At 37.1% G+C, this 8047-nt stretch overlaps 1 long non-coding RNA gene across 1 annotated transcript; it reads left to right on the top strand.

The window, feature by feature from the left end:
- Positions 1–601: 601 nt before the first annotated feature.
- LOC149038888 (uncharacterized) lies at positions 602–3465 on the top strand. The gene is made up of 2 exons (XR_016180092.1): positions 602–1509; positions 3167–3465. It is a non-coding gene; the product is annotated as an uncharacterized LOC149038888 (long non-coding RNA).
- The last annotated feature ends 4582 nt before the right edge of the window (positions 3466–8047 follow it).

Below are 8047 nucleotides of genomic sequence, written 5' to 3'. Positions count from 1 at the left end.
ATTCCCGTATAAATCATCTGCTATATCAGTTCAACAAAGAGTGTCAAACCATATGTCAAACCATTCTCGTCCATGATACTATTTTTAGACCCTAAAGGGCTTTGTTGACGGAAAAAATTGAAATACCTTGACGAGGCTGGTATTTGCCCAGGCAAAACTAGTTACTCAAAATATCACATTAAGTGTCAATAAGCGTGTGAGCATTTTGGCCAATCTTTCCAAGATCTTTTGATGACCTGAATAACTGTTGAATTTATTAAAACAGTTGACATATCAAAAGCAACAATGAAGCTCGCAACTGAATCCCAAGTAAACTCAACAGCCGTAATCTTGATTAAACTCAATTTAAAATGAAGGTAGCCAAACAAACTCGATAGTTTTAATTTATTTATCGCTGAAATTCTCTATATCATTTCTCAGAGACAATCAGGCCTCGTCTAAGATTCAAGACTATCCTGCAAGATGTAGGCGAAGATAGATTAGAAATGCGAGTCCTATTCAGCCGGATGTGCAGGAAATATTTGTTATCTGTTTAGGTCTAAAGAGATTACCATTTGATTCAATATTGCACGTCCACATCAGTTTTAACCAGAACGAGGCCAGATAAATATATTTGAACTCTTAAGTATTTGAAAACTTTTTGTATACACTCGATGGAGTTGTCGTGCTCGGCTTCAGACCGAGGTACTTAAAAATGCTATCCTGAGTTCCAAACCCCGCATCATTTGAACAGTGATTTTACCCAAAGTTGGTTCTTGCATAAATCTACGATAGAAAAAAAGCTCCCATTTGAATACCTACTGTGAAAACTACATGGATTCTCATTAAAACGTCATGTTTTGACCAGGGAAAGACCAAATAATTGTTTTGCTTAAGAATAAGATTTAACTTTGCAATCCCTATGCTTTCGTGTAAGCCGCACATCTTACATGACAGACCGTGTTAAATACGTCAATGGTAATTCTTACACACCCCCTTCCACCTCTCATTCCACCTCTCATTCTGTTATATTCCCTCTTATCCTTTTTTTTACTTCTCAAGCCTGAAAAAGGTTGATCACTTTCGGATGCGTAGTTCATTATAAAGTGAGCCTCCGTGATCTGGCAAAGAAGAAATAAGAAAAAAAAAAGGTCGATTTACTGGACCATCCCTTTTCACACGACGGTTAATTGATGGGAAATCAATTTATATCCCATTTTATCCCAGTTTCCTTTATCGAACATAACTCAAACCGTGACAATTTTTGTCAAAGAAGTTCACAATAAGCCGCAGCCTAGTCTCTCTCCCTCTCTCTTTTTTTCCTTTTTTCTTTTAAGTTCTGATTTTTTCTTTTTTTTTTTTTTACATTTTAAAATATGTAAACCAAACCCACTTTGGTATTGCTGACGTTTTGATAGTTATCCAATTGAGGACAATTGATCCAATTGGGGTTACTTTCAAACAGCACAAGGTCACCTCTCCAAAGCTGTGCAGAATCAGTGTAAAAAAAATTACCTCGGCAGAAATCAGGTACCTAAATGGTATTTGTATTTTTGAACATTCCCTTCTAGTACAATTAGCTAGTTATTCCATTATTGTCATGTGTTGCTCACGGAAGCCGTTCGTTTCTCAGATGTGAATTCTCATATTTCGTGATTTTCGTGAACCTCAACGTCGCTAATTCTCATAAAAGCAGCTGAGGGTCAACTAAGCTGAACCAGCTGTGTATAGCCGCCAGGTTATTGCGTATCACCCGTTAAAATCCTTTCAAAGATGTTAAGTCTGCGCGTCAGTCAAGCTCCTGACATACCAGGGCAAAGAATCAGCCATCGCTAAGTGATCTTGGCATTCCGTTAATGTCTGTTCTTGTTCGCGGCATTTTCCTGCTGTGTAAACTATTTCCAAGTTATTAGGAACATTTCTTTAGTGAACTTCGTTCGTTAAGTTGAAAGACAAGGCCCGTGTACTTGATTACGACTTAGGCTAATTAAAGAACAGTGCATTCAAATTTCGAACTGTGCAGTTTTTAGTAGGAGTCCTTTGTCATCTTAACTCAAAAAACTCTATATAGAATTCTTTATTGGCCCGTTAAGACCTGTAATATTCTTTAAGTATAGAAAACGTGAATATTTCTACTATTTCTACCGGCAGCTGAAATATTTCTTAATGCTCAGGGTTGTGGTCGAATAATGGGAAGTTTATAACATTTCTACTTTATAATCAGCTTATTTTCGATTATTTGTATGAATTCATTCTGGTCCTTCACATTTACAGGGCAATTGAGGCAATCAATCATTTTTATTGTTTTGGTATCACTACTAGGTATTACGATAACCATCAAACCAACCACTCTAAGTGTGGCGCCCTGTTTTAAATCATTCTATAGATCACGGATTATACATTCCGCCGTGTAAATATCCGATTCTGTTCTCTTCAAAGTTCCTTACTCACTTATTTACGAAAAATCACAAAGAAAAACTTAAATCCGCTCAAAGCTTCGAATAGAAGCTGAAGTTTATAACTTGGCGAGGCAACTGAAAACAAACACTGGTCGCGTGACTTCTTGCGCGGGAAGAAAAACATGTCCCCGACAAGTAAGGCTAGGAAAGGATAACAGAGCGGAACTGATAAATCTATTTTTACCTCAAAAAACATTTTTGGATAAACAATGATCAATCACATTAGCTTGACTTGTTCTGACCACTCAGCACTCAATGAAATTCAACGCTAAACTTGGCAAACAAGAACGCTATTAAAGCAGATCGTGGGAGCGGCTGAACTGCTATATTAAGGTCATGTTTAGAGCACTCTGATCCTTCGATTGCTTGGTTAATCTCGTGGGAGCATCCGTATAAAAATTCTTCTGGCAAATTTCTTGAGGAATCATCAGGCTTTCTTTTCATACCTCCCTCGAGTGAAATTTTGATTCGAAAAGGATTGTGGTTTGTACGAAAAATATATATTTGTCTATTTGTTGGCTTTGAATTGACGTTAACAACTGAGAAAAAATAAAAAATATTATCATTAAGACAAAAATAACTAAGATTTTAGATGTGTTGACAGAAGGTAGGATCAAGAACACGAGATTTGAGCACGGAAGCGTTGAAAGTGTGGTGTACAATGCCTGATGGTTTGGCTGTACTCATGGGGTGTCTTTCTCTTACTGAGGTAATGCACTTTATTTCAGGTGATTCCAATCCACTCCGCACCCTTCAGGCACAGAGACTTCTGACGAATTCTTGTAGCCACATAATGGCGTAAAATGACCTGGTGTAAAGACCCTTGGCCTTTTGTATTTGCGCTTGATGGTAATCAATATTTGGTATCATTCAAGTTGAACTCGTTCGCACGACTCATGGCAGGAATGGAAAATTTCATTGTTGTTTATTCTTAAAAAGTGCTGCTATTAGGGTACTGCAGTGTGTTAAAATAAGTATCCAGAGTGCTTGATATCAATTAAAATCGTACTGTTTCTTGATCAAATGATATTTGGACTGATTCGATTCACACGAAGCGAGCTTGGAAGAGGGACGTGGAAAGAAGGCAAAAGTGATAAGGATTAGAATAAGAATGGAGCGGGAATGCTAAACAAACTTTTATACGAGAATGTCTCCCCTAAGGATCACAATCTTAACGAAAACGATAGCTTTTCCATATGGTAAGAGACAATCAATCACCCTCACATGCTTTATTCGTAAGCCGATCATTCCCAGTCCTCTTAGGATACTTTTTTTGATCTGGGGAAGATCTGCGAATGACCAAAATCAATCTTGTTGTGGTGAGGTTTGTTCAGGTGGACGTCAGATATAGCGTCCATTTGTTTTTTCCCACGACGCATTCGAGCAACACGCAAAAACTTCAATTTTTTTAAAGGGAATTCAACGAGGTTGTTCTCTAAGCCCTCTACTATTCGTGTTTGGTGTAGACCGGATCAAATAATATAAGAAGCTACGGGTTGTGAGGGTGCAATAAAGGGAATACAGCAGAAGCAAATATAAGTCAATTTGCAGATGATACAACCTTCGCCCGTAAATGAGCTCACTGAAACTTTGAAGGTCATGAATAAATCTAAAGTCCTCTCAGGTCTCAGATTACTCAAGAAAAAAGCTGAAGCAGTGTGGATGGGTTAATCCAGAAATAGTAAAGCTAGATCTTAAAGCTTTGAAGCTCATAATGAACCAGTTAAATCACTAATAGGAAATTCCAGTATTTTCTACTGCAATCCTAAATCAATAAAGGGAATAGCGCAGGTAACTGTTGTAACAAATAGGAGTGTACTTTCGGAATGAGGTATTTTCTGTTTTCCATCTTTCCAATGAAGAGGTAATCTCCTTGTGGATTTTTGGCAGAGGTTTAGTAACCAACCATTCACACTTTTATAGAGAGCATCACGAGTGTGAAATTCTATCAAAAAAATCTTATCGTTTTTCATTATCAGTCATCTGAATTTGTCAGCTGCAGAAATTCAATTTCAGACTGATAACCCTCTTCACACTAATCATGATAACCTTTGAAGCTAACTTGATTTTCTCGTCTTCCTTATTGAAAAATCTATTTGTTGCTGAAAAATTGACAAAATAATCTTAGCAAATAAAATTTTAAAATAACTTTAAATGCAATGGGAAATTGAAAGTTAGGCTAAACTAGCCTTGATCATTCGAAAATATTTTCAACATTAATTCCATTGAGTTACTTCCCCATCATTTTCTTCTCTTTTCAAGTGGATCAACATTATGATTGAGTAATTTTCAATTGTGTCGAAAGTAATCCAGGATTTCTTCGGTTTTGCTTTTCTTCGGACTTTTATTGGTCTGGAAAAATCGCGCCATGCTCTAAACCAATCAGACGCCAAACGAAAACCAACCTTGACTTGGTTGCCCGCGTTTTCCGACGCATAAGTTTCTTTTTCTTCTTCGATTCCTCATTGGTTAATGATGACAGAATACCGTTGTTATCAGTGGCTGTTGTGATTTCTTTGGTTTTTTAGTTTTACGTCAATCATGCAAATTTGAGAAAGACATTGCGTTCAAGCAGGAAAGCTCATTACCTCTTTCTCGTGTTCTAATAAAAGCTTTCTCTCCTTTTTGGTGATTTATTCTGTAGTCTATTTCCAAGTTTAACTTTATGTTTCTCCCTTGCAAGGGAGAAATATGGTATTTCATCTCATTAAGTAAAGGGAAATTTTGAATGAGTTATCTTGCATACATCTGTATAAAATAATTTAGGAGACTCTACAGTACTCTGTTTTATTGTAAAGCACGCAGGAAGCTGGTGGGGCACGAAAAAAGTGTTCGGCAAATACAAGATGTAGTAGAGAGTGTTCCCTACACTTCTTTTGTGCTCTAGCCGCTTCCTGAGTGCTTTACAACAAAACAGAGCGCAGTAGAGGCTTCTCTATTTGTTAAATACAGATCCTGTTATGTGATGTTATCGTAGGAAAACTATCATAAGTACTGTAGTGTAATCGTCTATGCTTAGAGAAAAAGCGTTTAATTTCACATAAGATATACATTGTTCGCTAATTTGGATAAATAGTGTTAATACGGTAGATAACTGATAAGTTGGTAGAGTACCGCAAATAGAGTACAACGAGAAAACTATCGCGGTTAGTACTACAAGAATTGTACTGTGTATATTTAACAGTAGTATCATAGTTTTTCACTTATTAAAACTGTCTTGGGAGAAAATTGGCTGAGAGGGATTAGCTTTAGAATGACGCCCCTGTAAATGAGGGACTCAGTCTCTTCGTCTGGTATTCTCTTGACCCGGAATAAAATCACTGCTTATAAACTTAATCATTCTAATACTTTAAATTCGTTCGTAACGAGAAAGGGCCGATAATTAATACAATTAAGGTTTATATCTAACTGAACGACCAGCCGACTCTTCTTAACCTCTTTAGATACTCAAATTTATGATTTATGATTTGTTATACCCTTTTGAATACATTTTAATGGTTTTGTTTTCCTTTCCTACAGCTCAGCTAATGAAACCCAGCCTTTTAAAGATCTCTTTTCATGGGGAACACTGTAAGGCACATATGAGGAGGGGGCTGTTTCAATAGGGGTCCTGTTTCAATATCCAAAATGACAGCGTCGACATTCTTTTTTATCTAATTACGAGCACTTTATAATCATGAGTATATCTCTCACATATTCGGAGAGGATTATCACTTTTGATATAGATAGTAAATCCCGTCCACGTCTCGCCTTGAAGAAGAAGCTAGCATGATTACTATCTTCGCCATTATTAAAGTATTAAAATTTTTAAGATTAACTTAACCTTTCCTTTAGAGAGGAAAATAACCAGCTAACAGTTGAGTTTGATTTCGGAAAGCACTATGCGATGGTGGCCAAGTGAATGAGTGGTTTTTAAAACAGCAGCGTATCATATCGAGGCTTAGCAACCTAGCAGCATATTTGTGTGACATAATAGACTTCAGCTCACAAAATAGCTGTACTATTGACTGTACGAGAAACGTGTGACAGGCTACCAGTATAAACAAAATTGAAAACATTTTTTTAAAACAAGCTTGGAACTACATGTTTTTCTCTCGAAGAAAATGATTACTAGATTGTGTATTTCAGGGCCTTTTGATTTGCCACTTGCGGTACTTAAGAAAACTAGACTGTGAGCTTAATCTAACTTGGGATTATTCATCTAACTTTACCCATTTTCAACTGTTTTAAACTGAAGAAGTTTCTGAGTCGGCAGTGTAGCTAAACTGTTTTTGTGAAAACTTGTCGCAGTTGCGTGGCAATTTGATGCCTTTGGCTCTGGTACCCGAGCACTATGATAACTCCAGCATTATGAAATAGACGCAATAAGCTTTTCAGATGGAATATCTGTCCAGATTTTCCCTTTTTTAATTTAAGACTGTGGTTTAGATTGCAAATAGGACCCGAACTAAGTGTTGATTGTGTTTTGCTGACTTGCGAATAATTTATTGTGATCACCTTTCACTACGCAATGTTTTGTAGGTAGCAGTATAAATATATTCAGTTGTCCATGTTATTTAGGTTTGGTCACGTAAAGTAAGTTAGTAGTTGTGTATCTAGTGACTAAAGTTTTTTGCGTTCTTTTAAAATGTTGTTCTTTGCTTAAACACAACAAAGACGATGAAGATGGTTTCGTTAGTGTAAGCAGCGCAAGCAAGACTGCAAAACGGACCAAAACAGTCTAAAGTTGTTGTCATGGCGTTCGTTTGCTTGCGTTTCCAAAGTTTCGTGCTTATGGTTTCCTAACATAACTTTCAACTTCGATTAGTTCTCCTGAATCAGTTAGACTACGTTTCCCTTACTCGACCAGAGGACCAAACTTGAAAGTTTCAGTCATGAAATTTTTCCATCAAATGATTTTGTTCTTTATCATTCAGTTATGCTTTCAACTAGGGGCTACATATAAAGCCGTTTCTCTGCAAGTAAACTTTTCTCTGGTCATGGAGAGATTTTTATCTTAAGAAATTAGAAAACCTTAGAGCTGCGCATATCTTTAACAATTAAGAAAGTACTTACCTGTCACGTTTCTGAATGCTACAATTTCGGTACAATTGCAAGATGTCACTTAAACCTCAGTGTTACTTCAACTCATTTCATTGCAGAATCACCGAGTGACTCGCATTGTTTCGTCAAGTGAACGTCATTGTGGAATGGTTTGCGCGCGGTGAGGTTTACGTTATCTGTAGCGCAATTATATGGGTGGCAATCTTTAGAACCAGAATTATACGTATCCATGTACGACTCAGAAGTTCCTCCGAACCGCCCAACCAGCCCACACAAGTAGTGTCAACTTTTAGCTTTTCGCTGTAGGGATAGGTTTGGAGTTTTTCTTCAGTACTTTGATCCGCAAAATTCGTTCTCCAATAACTCCCACATCAAAGGATGCAAATGGCTACCACCCTAGTCCCCGTGGCATTTATCCCTCTAAAATTTGAGAGCCGGAAAAGTTCCCTGAGACTGAATGATTGCTAATCGAATGAGTAAATTAATATTCGTCAGTGAGAAGCAATTTTTCGAGACAATTAATTCGAGTGCATTCTAACGGTCACCACAAACACAGCAATTTTTTG

The sequence above is a fragment of the Pocillopora damicornis genome, chromosome 10, assembly GCF_964200805.1.
Source record: "Pocillopora damicornis chromosome 10, jaPocDami1.2, whole genome shotgun sequence".
Classification (NCBI taxonomy): Eukaryota; Metazoa; Cnidaria; class Anthozoa; order Scleractinia; family Pocilloporidae; genus Pocillopora; species Pocillopora damicornis.
Note: the sequence above shows the minus strand (reverse complement) of the source record. Positions and strands in the feature narration are given on the sequence as shown.